This window comes from Oryctolagus cuniculus, chromosome 9 (genome assembly GCF_964237555.1).
Source record: "Oryctolagus cuniculus chromosome 9, mOryCun1.1, whole genome shotgun sequence".
NCBI lineage: Eukaryota > Metazoa > Chordata > Mammalia > Lagomorpha > Leporidae > Oryctolagus > Oryctolagus cuniculus.
In genome coordinates, this window is record NC_091440.1 from 6,990,355 (window position 1) to 7,009,639 (window position 19,285).

The window sequence follows — 19,285 nt, forward strand, 5'->3', positions numbered from 1 at the left end:
AAAAAAAGGGAAGAGATACAATAAAATGAGGAGATAGATTATGAAGATGGACTAGCAGGGTTTTTAAAAGCAAACTTGATCTGCAGTGTGTACAGAAGATAGTACTGGAACGTGTAAGGAAGTCCTCATATTTGTTAACAACCTTTACGTGAAATTTATTTTCAGAAAAACAGCAAACCTGGTTGCAGAAGTGGTTGGGATTCGGATTGTTTTCAGATGGGAAGAAAGACATTTGTTTTTTCATCTGAAATGAGCATTGATAGGCAATATCACGGGGCAGTTGTCCGTCTTCTTAGGCTGCTGGCTGTAGCAGCCCTGGTGACATCTCCTCTTGAGGTCTTTATAAGTTCATTAGAAAATGTGAGTCATCAAGCTTATAAAACATGAAAGTCTTCAGTAGGCATGCAATACTTGCCATTTTTTCCTGCCTGATAAAAATAGAAACATTTTTTAACAAAACAGAATTAAATTATAGGAGGTTTTTTTTTTTTTTCATCGATTATTCCGATTATTTAAAAACATTTCCCCAGGGTGGGCGTTTTTCTAGTGGTTAAGACACCATCTGGAAGGCCTCCATCCCATCTGTGCGTGCCTGGGTTTCAGTCCTTGCACTGCTCCCGGTTCCCACTTACCTGCTAATGCACACTCTGGGAGGCGGTGACGATAGTTCTGGTAGTTGAGTCCCTGCCACCCAAGTGGAATACCCAGATGGAGTTTCTGGTTCCTGGTCCTAGTCTGGCCCAGTTCTGGCTGTTGGGGAGTGAAGCAGTGACTAGGAAAACTCTGTCTCTCTGCCTGCCGAAATAAATAAGTACATGCCTAGATAAAATATCTTCTGCAAGCGTCATTGTGGCACAGCAGTTTAAGCAACCACTTGTAATGCTGGCATCCCATTTTGCAGTACTGACTCCAGTTCCGACAATATCACTTCCACTCCAGCCTTCTGCTAATGTTCTTGGGATGGCAAAGTATGAGGGACCAAGTGCTTGGGCCTCTGCTGCCCATGTAGGAGACCTGGATAGAGTTCCTGACTACTGATGTTGGCCTGATCTAGACCTAGCTGTTGCTGCCATCTGGCAAGTGATCCAGTGGAGGCAAAATCTCTCTCTCTCTGTATTGTCCTCATACTCTATCGCTCTGCCTTTCCAATAAAGAAATAACTAAATCTGATAAAATATTTCCATTACTTTGATGTGTATTTTTAAATGTTATACTATTAGAATACATCTCTGAATTTCATATTTAATGACGGCCATTGGGGGATGCCAATTAAATGGAAGTCTAACAGCCAAGTTCTTTTTCAGGAAGATAATCAGCTTGATATTGTCTGCTTTACAGACAAGTTACTGTGGGTTCATTTACTTTTCCCCAACTCAAATCTTTTTGACATTTTTCCTCCATAGTTATAATGACTTTCTTCAAAGGGACATTTTATTTTTCACAATGCAACTGTCCTTATCTGGCATTCACTCTCCTCAAATAAATCATATTAAACCTTAGTCCTGATACATTTACTTAGCTAATGAAATCTGGGTTTGTGATAAACCTTGATGGTGAACTGTTTTTGAATGGGGGTCTGATGAGAGTTGGATAGGACATTCAGACTCTGAGTCACTGTCACAATCTCATTAGCTAAATGTACAATGTTTTGACTCATTCATTTGTAAATTTTGGGATTGGGACACATGACAAGCGCTTATTAGAATACTTGAAGATATACTTTAACACAGTTAAAATTTATTGGGGGAGGTCTCCTTATCAACTTTAAATCTTTTAAATGAAAGCTTTGAAATTATGCGGAAGTCAAAGCTAGGTATCAGTTTTCATCCAACTTTTTATAAAACTGTTCAATGATTTAAAACGTGTTCTAGCTTCTAATTTCAAATCAAAATGAGCATTTTAACACTAAATAAACCTCTACATAGAGTTCTTTAGATTTGGGAATGATTAAGGATATGAGCCAATATTTCTTAGGTCCCACTATCCTTTACTTTTCTTTTCCTCTACTCAACAACTCCTGCAAAAAATGGACTGACTTTGACTTAGGAAAATAAAATCATCAACTTCAATATTTATTTTGGCTCTGCTTGTTCCTTCCACTGAAAGATGTGTCTCATCACAAATCAGCAAGCACACCCATTTCTTAATCTTGGAGCTAGTCCAATCTTCTACCACCTGAAACAACCTGCTGTGATGGTGTGTTTTCTGTTACTCTAACAAAATACCTGAGGCTGGCAATGTCATGAAGAAAAGAAAAGAGATAGATTTAGCTCGCAGTTTCTAGAGGTTCAAGGGCTTAGTGTTGGTTTCAGCTCTGGCTTTTATGAGGATTTCATGGGGATAGCATCAAAATGTGGGGAGAGTGTAGGAGAAGGAGAGTTCTCTGGACAAGACAGAGCATGGGAAGCAACCAATCTTGCTCTTTTAAGACAACTTTCTCACAAGAATTAAAGTTAATTCCTCCAGAGGGCAGCATCTTCAATGACTCATTCACTTTTTCTTTCTTTTTAAAGATTTATTTATTTTACTTGGAAGTCACAGTTACACAGAGAGAGGCGAGGCAGCAAGAGAGAGAGAGAGGTCTTCCATCCGCTGTTTCACTCCCCAATTGGCTGCAACGGCCAGAGCTGCGCCGATCCGAAGCCAGGAGCCAGGAGCTTCTTCCGCGTCTCCCACTGATGTGCAGAGCCCAAGGACATGGGCCATCTTCTACTGCTTTCCCAGGCCATAGCAGAGAGCTGGCTTGGAAGTAGAGCAGCTGGATCTTGAACTGGCGCCCATATGGGATGCTGGCACTGCAGGCGGCGGCTTTCCCCGCTAGGCCACAGTACTGGCCCCAACCCATTCACTTTTCAGGTCTTACCTCTGAAAGATTGTACCACCTCAACACTAGAGACCCATATTAAAATACTCAAAGCTTTGAATGTCACACTCACATGGCAAGCAAACCATGCCTGCCACAGAGCCTTGGTCATCCTACAAACCAAGGCTGAGGTGTCATAGCCACTTCCTTTTAAAATCTCTTTTAGGTTTATGCTGCTTATTAAAAATAGCCTTCATTTTGATTTCTGGGACATTATTGCTGCTAAAGTTATTTTCTACATCGTGTAGACCTATCTTCTGATAAAATATAGTGCTTGTAAACACGTGTTTGACCAAATCTTTTATGGTAAAGATCAGAACTGACATTGAACTATCTCCTTTGAAAAGATTAGAATTTCCAGATAGATACAAATAAGATAAGAAAAAGTAGACACATGTTAAAGCGTGCAACAGCAAAAGGGATACTTTATGGAAATGAACTCACAAGATAATAATTTGAATTTGACAAGGTGATAATTAAAATCCCCAGATAGATTTCTTCCACATCTGCATGCCTTTCAGTAAAGTTGGTTAGCATATTAACTACTGCTGGAGAATACTGAAAATATTCATGGGATGTAAAACTGCAAATTATTATTCATTTCAATTTGTATAATAAGTGTAACAAAATGCAATGCATACAATATCACACCAGAAGTACTCGACTCTATTATAGGCTGTTTTAGAGCACAGACCAGGTCCTTAAATGGCAATTTTCATCTTGAAATATTCAAGACATTTAAGTATGAATCGCCACTTTTCACATTTGGAGAGAAATTTTGTATATCTTCAATGTTCTTTAGTGTTAATATGTTCATAGGTTGAATAACTAGAATAATTTTTAAATGCTATGTACTAGTGTTGCAGGTGTATATGCCTATAAACAAAATTGCCTATATATTTAATTTCATTATGTCTTTCCTCCAAAAAATTCAATGATCAGAGAAGAAGTCTTGGAAGATGCATGATCCAAAGTAATAAATAATAATAAATAAATAAAATTTATCATGACTACAACTTCCAATTTCAAACAGAATCCAACATATAAATGCATTGATTTTCTTCTTCATAATTGAGTTTGATTGTATATGTATTTAAATTTAGACATTTATATGAGAAAGCATTTTAAAATGAGGATATGAGGAAACTGTATGAGATTTTGGCAAAGAATGCTATGTACATCCTCACCATGTGGGTAGTCAATGTTGTTCTTGAGAATGTCCTTGGACCTGACTGATCTCTACAGAGAATATTCTCTGCCATCTGGAACTTAAATATAAGGAATAAATTACTAACAGAGGGACAAGCTATGATAGCTCACCTATGAAAAAAACAGACAAAAGAACATGATAGAAGACTTCTGGTATCTCACTGACATTCATGTTATTTTGAAATAAATAAAACAAAGACAATTCTCATGGCTTTGAGTAAAATTACCAGTTTTGAATTTGCCATGGAAGGCTGTAGTAGGTAGTGCATGGACCCTGTGGCCCAAAGTCAATGGTGATCACTGTGAAAGCTGTTAACCTCTAGAGAGAAGATTAGCCAGATTAGGAAAGTAAAGAAATATGGTCAGAAAGAGGAAGAGCACCTGGGAAACCAATTTCAATACCAGATCATGTTGGAGTGAGAAAAAAACTGACGTGGGAAGAGTCCTGACAAGTCCACATTAGAAAACATAAATTCTACTGAAAGGAACTTAAAGAGAGAGGGGAGGAGCCAGCAAAAAGAACAAGTATGCAGCAGGAGGTGATAAGGAGCAAAGGATTCATTTATTGAACATGGGCCTTTGACAGACGAGAGAGAGTAGGGATGCATGGGTAATGTCCCATCTGCTCTCACAGATTAAGTGAAAGCTCTATTCCTAAACAACACAAATTACACGTGCATCTCTCTGGGGCATCACACCTGCAGCGGGTACTGCCCCTGGGAAGGAGAATGCAGCACATTCTCTGCAAGTGACTGAAAAAGTCTCATCGGCCTCCTAGGCTTTGGGTTGTGTTTAGGGCTCTGTCACAGGGAAACGCACTCCGCTTATCCCTTGGGTGGATTTTAATGGGAAAACAGCTTATTTGCTTCTGTATTATGCAATTCATGTTTTATTTCTGATTTCTTCATGCAGTTTGAGTTTGTCCCTGGGTCAATCACAACTAACTTGATTTCCACTGAGTCACCAATATTATCAGCTGGATAGCTCCAAGACAGTGGGCTACGAGGCTCCCTAGAGAATCCTGCTGCTCTTCTCATTCTCTGGACTCAGCTGGCAGGTTCCTCTCTCCCCTGGAGCCATGCAGGCTTCCACTGATGCAGTCACAGGAGGACAGCTGGTCGATTGTATAAGTGCATATTAGTTTTGAGGAAGATACATTTTAGAGGCAATAGAGTAAAATGGATTTTTCCCTACTTAATGACTCTTGATTCTTCCTCAAATACCATTCTCACTTTTTCTACCTTTTTAAAGAGATCGTATTCCTTTAGCTGCACTCTAGTCCAGATCCAGTCTGTGCTGTCTGTGTTGTTCCTTCCATTGTCTCTCATTCTCAAGATCACAAGTGGTTCCTCCAGGAAAGGAATCTCATCCCTGGGCGGTTCCTTAAGAGCATCTTCCACTGATCTGAACCACACGTGGAGATTTTCACGTCCCATCTTCTAAGACTTGTCTTCCTGTGTTATGGAGCCAAAAGCTATTGAATTTTCCGTTTTCTAGAAAGCCCGTGCAAATCCAAGGGCACTCCTTCTGAGTTTGCTGATACTGTGTGATCTCAGCACTAAGTACTTTCTGTTTTTTTTTTCTTTTTTTTTATGGGTAGGGAAAAAGCATCCAGCTGCATGGATAATGTAAATTATTTCCCTCTATATAGTTTAAATCAATCTTTACTAATAGTAATTTTAAGTAATTTCATTTGTAGGCAATAGTCAATTTTTGTATTATATTCTTGTTGGTCCATTGATTTTGGGATATATCATTTTTTTACTGTTATTCACTCCTGGCTTTGTCCCCAGCACGTATACACCTCAAAACAAAGACTTCCATCCCTGCCTGTTTAGCCAAATGCAGATGAAATCCCTTCGTTTTAACCCCACGTTTGGGCATTTAATATTTCTAGTTTTTCATTTGGCTGATGGTGAATATACTTTAGTATATGTTACATCAGGTTTCACTGGAAGCTTGACTTAAGCCTCAGGGTGTTACCGCTAAACATTCCTATTGTGATTATCCCAGGTGTTCTGGGTTTCACTGAGCGTATAACAAAGGAAAAAAACCCAGGTAACATGACTGACTTATCTGCAAACCTGTGACCTGCCCACAGAGGCTGGTAGTGTTCAAATGTTCTCTGGCAATGAGCTCCTCTTCAGCTCTGTTTTATCACACTGTCCTCAATCTTACCTTTCACCAGCCTCTTCCAACTTTGCATAATTATACACTCTGTGGCAGTACTTCTTTGCTCTGTCCCTTAATGCTCCGTTATGTCTTTGTGCAAACAACCTGTACAAAAGGGTAGCTGTATTACAGACGCAGTCATAATCTGGAAAATCGTCCCCAAAAATCAGAAATCCTCACCATCTCCGGTAGATAATCTCTGCAGCTGTCATCCAGATAGCATTCAGTTCTTACCCACCTCTCCTGGATTCTACCCACAACACATTCGGTACTTACTCGACTCTACTAACTTCCATTAGTCTACTTCCACCTGAGGCTTCTTGAATTAGCTGAGCGTCTTTGAGGCTTTATTACTTGAAACGCTCTGCACATCTTGGCTGAGACTTGAATAATCATCGATGGAGGTAAAGAGAAACGGTGGTTGCAGACAACTGACAAGGTCTTCTATCCCAGCGAGGCAGATAAGATTCACCATTAGGAGTTCAATGTTCTTTTGTTTTTGGAGAGGGCAAAAAGACATGCATTATATGGTTAAGCACCCAAAAAAGCCCCAAACATTTTTACACATGACAGTTAATGAGAATCAAAAATAAAAAGATGCCTTGGGATTGTTAAATACTATGAATATTTTCTTTGTAGATAGAAAAATTCCATCTCTGTGGACTATCTCTTCTAGGAAACTATTACCCTGTGTCTGGTAGGAAATATGTCAAAGGCACTCCCACTGGGAATTTGGTTCTTACAACATGGAAAACAACAATAAAACAAAAACCTGGGTGAGAGAGAGAGAAATGCTTATGGTTGAAGCCCCTCTGGAGGGGGCTTTGTCCGTGAAATCTTGAGCATCATCAATCATTGCCAGTGTTTAGTGTTCTCAATTCCTCTCTCACTCCTCTAATAGGGTGGCCCTGGTACCTCTCAGCAGTGTGACTTTGCAGAGCCTCTAGGAGTTCATGCTGGTCACCCATCCCTTGGCCATTGGCTGCAGACTTGGTCATTGGCTTGCTTCAGTCAATGGATAGAAAGTTTTGCAGATATGATGTGAGTGGAGGCTGTGATTGAACTCATACTGCTTGGTGTTGGCCTCCTGGGCTATGAGCACAAGGGTATTTTAAAAAATGTTCCTGGAAAAATGAAAGTAAAAGATAAGTTTATTTTAGTGCAAATAATTTTGAAATTAAAGCAGTTTTCTCTTACTACAAGTTTTTCATTATATTTTTGAATATCCCTTTGAAACATAGATTTTAGTAATTATTTGGACTAAAACAAAATTATCATTTGATTTCATCTTCCATGAAATGTTTGAAGCATGCTCATATATATTTGGAGGCATACACTCTCCATGTCACCGTGGGTCCCAGAAGTAGAAGATGTGTGCAGCTGAGTTACCTGACTCGCAACCTGGAGCCACATCCAGCTAATCCCAGCAGATCTTGACTGGCCCATAGGTGACCAGCCATCTGTGAACAAGAACTGACTGTTGGTCCAGGCCCCCGCACTTCCTGGTTGTTCACAAAGCAGCATTAAACAGTAAAACTTGGCAAATTCAGTGCTTTTTTCATGGACCTCTATTCTGTATGCATTAAACTTCTATTAAAGGCATGTCTAGGGAAAGCCTGGTTTTAGCTGTTTTGTGGGGGACCAAGGGACAGGTCTGAGCTCAAGTGAGCAGTGATGCTGAACCAAGAAGGCAGAACAAAGAGAACAAAGGACAAGTGTGGAAACGTGCTACAGGCTTCTGGAACCAGTTGGCTCACTGTAGGGCAAGCACAATGATGACACACACAGTTGTGGGATATGTAAGCCTTCTGGAGGGATTCTCAGAAATGCTTGGGGAGAGAAACCCCATAAAAGACTCGATTTTCTGCCATAACACACAAAGGGACGCGAGCTCTCGCTCTTTAGGCATTAAAGGGATGCACGACCCAGCCCTGGAGGCTGAGTAAGTGTGAGACACCTGGTTTGCATTTATAGGACTCTTTACACAGGACAATTCAACCTTCCGAGCACAATGCAGAGTAGCATAGCCAATCTATTAAGCACAGTGCCTCTTAACTCATAATATAGAGCATACAGCAAAGTCCCAACAGCCGCTAATGTTTACTGGGCTTTTTCTATGTACTAGACTGGGCCACAAGCGTTTACAGGTTTTAACTCATTTACGGACCTATCAGTCACAAAACTGTACTATGTCTGTTTGATAGCTGAGTAAATTGTGGCTTAGAAAAGTTATTAAGCTAGACCAAATTCCAGCAGCAAAAAAATAAAAAGACTGTATAATTTATTTCCTACTTATCATGACTTTGATTTTTTTTCTTTTATCCTTGCTCTACATCTACTAATGCATTGTGTTTTCTTAAAACAAGATGGGAAGTAGTCTTTGTAAAACACATATATGAAGATTTTAAATATACTTTTTTCTCTGTCTCTCTATATATGTGTGTTTTTGTGAATAAATTCCCATAAAAATTGTTATATGCATAGAAATATAGAAAATAAAGCATTTTCATTCACAGAGTGGAATGTACAATTCATAGATGTGCTAGAGTTTTGAGCACAGTATTTATTTTCAAATTATGCATGCTCTTGTAATTTAAATTATATTGTATCTATGGATATCGAGCATAGTGAAAACCGCATATTCTTGCCATAAAGCGTATAGGTTACTAGAAATACAGTGTTATATCTTTGTAACTGAGGACTTATTTGGAAAACTTTGATGCAGAATGTGAGAAACACTCAAGAGAAAGGTATAGACTCAAATATTATTTACAACTAAAACTTCTACTCCAACAAATTTTGGAAAATACTCTGTTATTCCATCTATTTCCTAGTGAAAGTGATTATAAGGAAATGGGATCTATGTGCACAACTCATATTGTACATCATCTTTGTTTCACTTCTGTTAGCTTCCTAATTTTCATCTGCACGTTACTCCATTAACTGAATTATTGCTATGATTATGGTGTCTGCATTGATTACTCACACAGAAGTAGACAGTCACACACACCTTATTTTAAATGTATTCAGTTTAAATACAAAATTTTATTATGAAATTATTTTGTTTCCTTTTATTTTTAGAATTATTTATTTTTAGAAAGAGATCGAGGAAGAGACTATATATACACTATTTTGTCTCTGAAATATATACTTTTACATAAATTTATATACACCAATACATATGTATATTTTTGTATTCTATATATACATGTTTTCAAACTGTATGAGCTGTATGTACACATAGCCACATGGCATATAACTAGATAAACTAATGCATGTGAAACAATAGCAATGCTGATGATTCTTAAGTATTGATGCATTTGTCTTTTCAATACCTTGATTCTATCATTTCTAAAGTACATACAGAAATTCTCCCAGTTATTTTTTGCACATATTAAGTATTTTTATTTTTTTGAAGATTTACTTAATTGAAAAGCGGAGTGCCAGACAAAAGAGAGAGAGAGAGAGAGGAGAGAGAGAAAGCTTCCATCCCCTGGTTCACTCCCTAAATGGCTGTATCTGCCTGTGCTGGGCTAGGCTGAATCCAAGAGGCAAGACTTCTCTCTGGGTCTCCCAAGTCGGGGCAGGGGCTCAGCACTTTTTTTTTTTTTTTTTTATCATTTGCTGCTTCCCAGGTGTATTTGTAGGGAGCTGGATCAGAAACCTAGGACAGCTGAAACTCAAATCGTCCCTTCAATATTGGATGCAGGAGTTGTCAGTGGAGTCTTAATGCATTGTGCCAGAACGCCCACCTCTATTACTTATTTTTCTAATAAAGTATCTGTTTACTCAGAAATTTATTATTGGCCATTTTTTTTGACAGGCAGAGTTAGACAGTGAGAGAGAGAGAGACAGACAGAAAGGTCTTGCTTTTTCCATTGGCTCATCCCCCCAAATGGCCGCTACGGCTGGCGCGCTGTGCTGATCTGAAGCCAGGAGCCAGGTGCTTCCTCCTGGTCTCCCATGGGGTGCAGGGCCCAAGCACTTGGACCATCCTCCACTGCCTTCCCGGGCCACAGCAGAGAGCTGGACTGGAAGAGGAGCAACCAGGACAGAATGCAGGGCCCTGACTGGGACTAGAACCTGGGTGCCGGCGCCGCAGGCGGAGGATTAGCCAAGTGAGCCAGGGCGCTGGCTAATTATTGGCCATTGTTGTTTAAGGTCAAAAATAACTCCCAAGAGTATAAATGGGGATCATCATAAAAATCATAAGGAGTGAACTCAGAATTTTACTTTTCTGATTTAAAACTACATGCACAGATATTTCCTACCTGAGCATCTCCTAAAATTGTCTTCTGATTCCACTGCAGTTGACCAGGAAGTATTTAGTGAGATGCCCCTTCTCATCTTGGGGAATTTAGTCTATCATTCCTCTAATCCATATTTCACATTTTACTTTCATGGGAGAAAAATAAAATATAAGGCTGGCTTCATTGACTCAGATCTCATGTGGAATCATAGAAAAACCTATAGTGTTCCTGGGAAATACAGCTATTTTTATTGAATATTTACTTTGGCTAAGCTGCTTAACTAGAAAGGACTACCCAAACAGTCCTGAAAAAAAAAAAGAAAAAAACAAACAAACAAACAAACAAACAAAAACACCCTGATGCTCTCATCATGTGAAATGTACTTTCAGCTAATTATTTGAATATCTAATGGGAGGAAGAAGGACATAGCAATGGATGTGCTTTAATCTGAAAGGGGAAGAGTTCTGGCTAAAGTAAGGATGAGGGATGATGTGTGGAGGGCTCAGTGCAGAGCACTGTGCCTGCTTCATTGCGTTTAACCTTCACGTTAGTCTCTATGAAGCTTAGAACAATTATGGAACTTGGCCAAGATCACAAAGTAGGAAAGTAATAGATAGAAGTGTAATTTGAGACCAGGAAATCATTTCCAAAGATTCACTTGACCATGGCTTGCTTCTATCTCGCTGCTTTTTAGGCTCTCAGCATGTGAATTTATTCCCATTAGGTTAAACAAGTTATTTCATTTAAATAAGTTATTTCATTTTAATCCCAGGTATAGCCACATAAGAATCAATGGTGGCATTTGCAGTTTTTCGTCCTAAGAACTGAGAATACTATCTAAATCAGTCTTATCCCACAAGGGCAGAATACGTCATCTTATAACTTTTAGAAGTATCATTATTTTCATCTTATTTTTTTTCCAGTAGAAAAATTTGCCAAAATTTATCCCAAGCTGAGAATTCTTTTCATAGTTACAAAATCATTTATATTGTTCGACAGTCGCAGCAGGTTAATCATATCACTAACAAATATCAGTTGTGAGATAGGCCAAGTCGGTGCATAGAAATAGCAAGTTACTACTGAGTGGTCAGATGGCTGCCACTGTACTTCTGTGAACTGAAAACAAACAAGCCAAACAACAAAAGCAACAAACCCTCTTTCAATTGTTAAGAGTAAGTCAGTTTTGAGTCTAGACAGGTATTTAACAATGAATTCTTGCGTTTCATTTTTTAGTTCACTTTACCAAAGAATGAATTGCTATTTATTTCTAGGAAAATGAATCATAATTTAGAGGCAATTTTCTCTGTTCATTAATATTCCCAGAAAGGATGTAAGAAACATTTATTTCAGAGAGATGTATAAAAGATTATAAATAAAATTTTAATCATTAGCATTCTCCCTAGAAGACAAGCTAGAAACTGTAAAAATAGAGAAGGGTCACTTATTAGTAATATTGATTGAGACTGTAGTGAGTAGATGTGCCAAATTATAAATCCATAATCATGGTGAAGGGAGATGTTCATTACCATTACAAATATATTAATATCTATAAATTTTTCTCCACTGGAATGTACTAACAATTAAAAAAATCTTCATGAGATACTTGTATATTCATCAATGGCTTTGATGATGGAAACAGCTGGTTATGCTGCATGTATAGCTTTCAGTAATAAGTTAGTGATGCAATATTATCAAGCAAAAGGGGAAATTTTTGTTACCTATTCTGTTAGTTTGTATCATTAGTTGCAATAAAACTTTTTGGCTGCAGATATCACACATTCATTAACTTGGGCACACTTTAGCCTGGGTCCCAGAAACAGGATCTCCCAAAATCTGGTTAAGATGTTGTCCAACTATATTTCATCTAGAGGTTTGGCTGGAAAGAACCTCATTGCTAAAATCACTCAATTTTGGCAAAACACATGTCCTCGTGGCTGTAGGACTGGCATATTCACCAGCTGTGGTTGCAGGTCCCCCTTGGTTTCAGAGCCTGCTGGCACTGACAGTTCTTTGCCCCAAGGACTTTTGAAGCATGACTACTCGCTTCATTAAACCTGCAAGATCTGGCTCAGCTGCCAAACCTTTTGCAATGTATCCTAATGGGTGGAGTAACATCTCACCCCTCCCCATATTCTGTTGAGAGGAAACAAGTCACAGCTCCTGTCCACACTCAAAAGAGAGGAACTATACAACGGTGTGACGACAGGGGTGGGAGGGTGGATATTATGCGAGTTACCGCAGTGTCTGTCTATATGTTTGAAAGTAGCTTCACAGAAACACTACGAGGTAGAATAAATATACTGTACGTCTATCATAAGGTCCAATCCTGAGGGAAGAGGAATCAGTGGCTCGCTATGACACATTGACTTTAGCAGTTAGTGTGTAATCTGGCCTAACTCCTCTGAAGGGTCTGCTAGGGAGTCCATATTAGTGGCACACAAGCTAACATACTTCTGTTTCCGAGAAATCTGGACAAGGCCTCTTCCTTCATTCAGTTTACTTTCCAATGATGACAACCACTAGCATGCTGGATGCTTACCATGTTTCAGGCTAAATATATATATATATATATATATATATTATATATATATATATATATTTTTTTTGACAGGCAGAGTGGACAGTGAGAGAGAGACAGAGAGAAAGGTCTCTCATTGGTTCATCCCCCAATGGCTGCTGCAGCCGTGCGCTGCGGCCAGCGCACCACGCTGATCCAAAGCCAGGAGCCAGGCGCTTCTTCCTGGTCTCGCATGCCTGTGCAGGGCCCAAGCACTTGGGCCATCCTCCACTGCACTCCCGGGCCACAGCAGAGAGCTGGCCTGGAAGAGGGGTAACCGGGACAGAATCCGGCGCCCCAACCGGGACTAGAACCCGAGGTGCTGGCGCCGCAGGCAGAGGATTAGCCTATTGAGCAGTGGCGCCGGCCCAGGCAAAATATTAAACACTTATGAGCTTATAGATGGAATTCCAATTACCCCTCTCTCACCCATGACTGGCTAAACTTCTTCTAATAATATCTGCTGTTAGAGACAAGAATTTGTAAGGACCACAATGTCTATAAGACTTATAGTACGCAAGTCTTGGTTATTTAAAGTTATAAAAAGCTTGCATTTACATCATCTTACTTACTAGGAAAACCTTTCTGACTTATGTTCGAGATAAACAAAGATACAGATTCTGCAATTATTAATGGAATACTATCTGCAGGAAAAGCCCAGTGGACCAGATTCAAACTATATGGATACAGGCTGCTTTGAAAGAAGCAAATTTAAATATTAGAATTATTTTTTCCAACCAGGAAATTCAAACATTGCACTGAGTGTCTTTCTCAGGATCACACTGTTAGAAAATATAAGAGCAGGCATTTAAATCCAGGCAGCAGGCTTCAGAGCTCACATTATTAAATTTGACATCTATTTCCATGCAAATGTTTCTTTATCTGGAAAATACTACTTCTTAAACCCAGCCCATTTGTTATCTTCCCCCGCAAACTTCCCAGACACAGCCAAGCGGATAGAGTACATCCTGGGGTCTCGCAGGTACTGCCTACCAAACCTGGGCTCTGTCTCTGTATAGAGGATGGACATACTGTCTGTCTAGGTGAACCGTAAAACCACTGGAGCACGTCTGTGTCTGAGGAGTCCTGTTATCCTCACCAATGATCTGGTGCATCATGCAGAGAAAGGGATTAGTCCTCATGACTTTCAAGTTCTATTGAAACAGTCAAGAGATGTCGGTGGAAGAGTAGTTTCTTAGTTTGCGAGATTACCACCACAGGACTTGGAACAGCCTTGTATATTGTGGACATTTTCTTCATGGCATTCTAAGGTAATGACTTGGCCTGATCCCAACCTAATCCTTTAGAAGGCTGGAGAATAAAATTAAATATGTTTTTCCATTTTTCCGGTGGAGTAAGCAGAGTTTTATTGTGTTTCTTGAATCATTGTCACACCAGTAATCTCTTTAAAAGTGAATTGGTTCTGGATAATAATGGGTTATAGCCCTCTTTGGAGGAATACAATAGTAGAATATTTTGAAATAATTGTGAAGCAAAACAGATAATCACGTTTTCAAACTCTGTGGAATATATATATATATATATATATATATATATATATAATGTTACGTGACAGAGGTTGAATAAAAAAGATAGTTATAGTCATTACTCAGTAATGTGCCTATTATAAACAGCATTGTGTGTATGGGTTCTCTATTATCAAAGCAGGAAGGGATGAAAGAAGATTATAATCATGCTAATAATTTGATGAGCTTCATACATCCTTTAAGTTATCTTTTTCATAAAATTAGATATTGGGTTATTCCTTGCTTGAAAGTGGAGCAGTGAATTACAATCATGCTGAAAAATATTACACCAACGAAGAAAGAGAGGAAGGAAAGAGGTTAGAAAGGAAAGAAGGAGGGGATGTTGGCAGGAAGGAAGAGGAAGGAAGGAGGGAGGGAGGGAGGGAGGGAGGGAGGGAGGAGAAAGTTTGAGGTTTGGGCAAGAGACAAATGAAGAAGACCAGATTGAAATTATGAGTTGCCAGGGAAATATCTATCGACTTTTTATGTTTTTAGAAGAACCTCTATTAGCTTCCTCCAATACAGCTGTTTATCATGATTGATAAGTTCCCTTGCTTTTAAGCTTATTCACATCCATTAGTTCTGCCTTTTTCCCCTGTTAAAAATCTGAAGCTGTCAGACTGAAGGAGCATGATCAGCTAATGTTCTTGCCAGATTCAAAGCATGTCCCCAGGGCTGGCAAAAATATTCTAAATCTCAAAGAAATGGCTTTTTAAATGTTGCCTGTTGACACTGGTCACTCCATTTACTATATCGGAAATGATGAAATAGATACAAGGCAATTATAGGAACTGTGTTTAATAGAGCTTTGATGATCAATTTCCTCTGTTTCATTTTCAGAACAAACAGAAGATGTTTGGAATTCAGCATTTTAGATAAGATCAGCTTAAAAAGAGTATATAGCTAAATTTTCAAAATTGGTTAGATAATTTCCTAGTTTTCACTTCAGGTTTACTGATGGTTATGTACTTCAGTCTCACTAGTCTCTGATTATTATCTTGCACACTGGGGGCTTTTTCTTTTTTCACTTGTCGTAGTTTGAGAAAGCCTGCCTTTTCACATTTAGATATATTTTTCCTGAACAATGGGGAACAGTGGCAGGAAGAGGAAGTGATTTCTAAAATGTGAATTTGGAAATCACTGAATATTGAAAATGATTGCCAGTACCGTTTCTTGCAGGGCACAGGAGCTCTCATCATAGAGATGTAGGATAAATCACATTATCTGCCAGCTCCATCACCAGATTATTATTATCTAAATTAGATAATGTTAAAGAAAAGTTGGTCTTAGTAAAGACAGGAACCACCAGAGCCAGGGGCTGGTGGAGGGGTGCACAGTGAGACCCTCAACAGAGGAGCAGAAGGCAGTGCACTCACTGGTTTGTTTAGGAATGTGATTGATGAATACTTGAGTAAAGTGAGGCTGAGGGCACTTTCAAAAGCAGCCGGCAGGATTGTGTCCTCCTCTGCACACCACTGACGTTAATGGTTTTCGTGCTTTTCTTCTCATGTCTCCTTGTGCCTCTTACCCTAATACCCAGACTATGCTCACCCAGTACTCTGAGATCATACACGTTCCGAACCTGGATGATTAAGTCGGTATTTGTAATAGATTTAAAGTGTATACCTGTAGTGGAGAAAGGATAGAGTAAAGAAGTAGAAGGTCTGTGAAAAATTCATTGCTTAGACGGTGGAAGCTGAGAGAACATCCACACAGACCGTGTGTTGAAAGGATATTTTGCAAAGAATCTGATTTCATGTGAAAATTAAGCAAATGACCACATTGGATCATAAACATGTACCATAATTAGTCAATGGAAAGAACTGTATGAAAATATATCTATAATTTTGTAATCAGTTACCTTGGCCAGACATCTCTGAGGACCTTTCATCTCAGTGGTCCCTGAAGAATGGATGGATGTTAACCAAATAAAGTACTTGGGTAAACGGGAAAGGGTGTCCCTAGGAGAGGAATAGAAAGCGTGAAAAGTCAAAAGCAACAGAGAGCATGGCTATTACTGTGAAGTGAAATAACAATAAATAAACTCAAACTAGGGAAAAGAGGACATATGAGAGGTAAGATTGGGAAGCTGACGACTGAAGATCATTCAGATCATACTAAAAACCATGAACAGCATCCTTTTAATAATCAGGAGTCAGTAAAACCTGAGAGAGGGCCACGGCAGGATCAGATTTGCCTGTTTTAGAAGGTCACTCTGACTTCCGTGTGGAGTAGCATGTATAGGGGCTGAAAACCACGTCAGGTGACACAAAAGGATATTGTGTGTTTGATCCTTGTGGAAATAAGGTGATGGGTGTGCATATATTGGTTTCCGGAGATTGCTTAAACTAAATGGCTAAAAGTAACAAAAAATATAGTCACTTGTAGTTTGGGATCAAAGTGTCAGAGGTCCATACCCTCTCTGATGACACGAAGTGTAGAATCTAGTCATGTCTTTATTTTTCCTTCTGGAGTTGCTTGGCATTCCTTGCCCCCGTCCCCCATCATCCCATGGTGTCCTTTCTGTGTGTCCTCACAGTAGCCTCTCTCTGTATATCTGTCTTGGTGCCTCTGTTCTTCTTTTCATAAGAATACCAGTCATGTTGGAATGGGGCCCACCCTGAAGACCTCATCTTAACATGACTACGTCTGCAAAGACACTGTGTCCAAATAAGGTCGCATTCACAGTTCTGGTATGTTGGGTTAGTATTACAGCATATCTTTTTTTGAAAAATAATTTAATCCTGGTCCTGGGGTTATTGAAAAGAAATGAGATGATGGGTAGTTGAAAGGCACCGTGAGAGGAGTTTTAAATATATTTATGATGTAGACTCAACAGGACTTGGTGATTGAGTGGGAGTTGAGAGGTGGGGCATAGTCACGGTTGACTTCCAGGTTTCTGACATGAGTAATAGATGATGATGCCATTTGTTGAGACAGGAAATTCAGTAGGTCAAGTAAGTGGTGGGGTGAACATGAGTTTATTTTTCCACATGCCAAATTTGACTTGTCTGTGAAACTTTTATGCAGACCTGAAGACTTGAACATTGAGGAATGCTTTTGGAATTCAGATGAGAAATGTGAGGTGAAGATACAAATATAGGAGTCATTTCTATATAAATGATAATCAAAGCTAGCAAGTAGATAACAGTTTCTAGCAAGGTGTTTAGTCAGAAGGATAGAAATCCTTAATGCCAAATTAAACTAATAAAAGGCACTGATACTTCTGACCAAGATGGACAAACTGGGACCATATATACCTTGAAATATGAAAAAAGCAGACATGAATACACTTTTGAAACCATGGTTTGTGAGATACGAGACATCAGGCAAACAAGGACAATCATCTGAAAGAAACATGAAAGTGAATCAAATGAAACCCCATAGTTGCTTTAGTTTTCTAAGATCAAGAGAAAAACAAGAATATGTGCTCTCAAATTCCACTGCAGTTGACAAGGAAGTATTTAGTGAGATGCCCCTTCTCATCTTGGGGAATTTAGTCTATTATTCCTCTAATCCATATTTCACATTTTACTTTCATGGGAGCAAAATAAAATATAAGGCTGGCTTCATTGACTCAGATCTCATGTGGAATCATAGAATAACCTATAGTGTTCCTGGGAAATACAGCTATTTTTATTGAATTATCAAATATAGGAGTCATACTTCTATCAAATATACAATAGTCTATCAAACTTATGATAGTTATAGTGGTAATGCACAAAAAATAAATAAAAGGTATACAGATTAGATAAAAAGAAGTCAACTGTTTTAATTTGTATATTATGTAACAAGCTATATAAAAAACTAAATGAAATCTACTAATTAATAATAACTAATATGCTAATTTAATTACTACCAATTAAAATAGAAAATTTAAACCAGAATAATTAAGCATCTAAAATTTAAAAATTTAAAAATATTTATAATAAGGTAAAATATTAAATACTTGGTGATAATTGGCAAAACATGTGAAAGATCTGTACTATTAAAATTTAATAATTCTGCAGAAAAAAATAGAAGAATGGCTAACAAGTGCAGAGAGAAGCATTTTCTCGAGAGTCAGAAGACTCAGTATTGTTAAGATGTCAGTTTTCTACAAATTGAACTAGAGCATCCATATAAGCCAAGCAAGATACATTTTAGAAATTGATAAGCTAATGCTAAAATTCTGATAGAATACAAAGAATATGTAATAGCTATAATCCTTTTAAAAATAAAAATAAAGTAGGAAATAAATGTAATTTAGACAAGTATAGTTAGTAAAACAAGGAAATAAATCAATGTAATGAAATGAAAAGTAAATAAACAGATCCATACATGTATGGACTAATGATATGGGACAAAGAGTGAAGGGAAATCTGTGGGAAAATATTGCCTTCTCAACATATGGTGCTGAAATAATTGCATATGCATTGCAAAACAAGTGACCTTGGATATATTCAATATTAAATCCTGATGGATAACAGACCTAGATACAAAGTCTTAAACTATAAGAATATTAGGAGAAAACAGAAAACTTTCTTTGTGAATTAGGATTAAATAAAGTCTTGTCAGGTGTATCCCAAAAATCATGACTCATTTAAGAATAGATTGAGGCCGGCGCCGCGGCTCACTAGGCTAATCCTCCGCCTGCGGTGCTGGCACACCAGGTTCTAGTCCTGGCGCCGGATTCTGTCCTGGTTGCCCCTCTTCCAGGCCAGCTCTC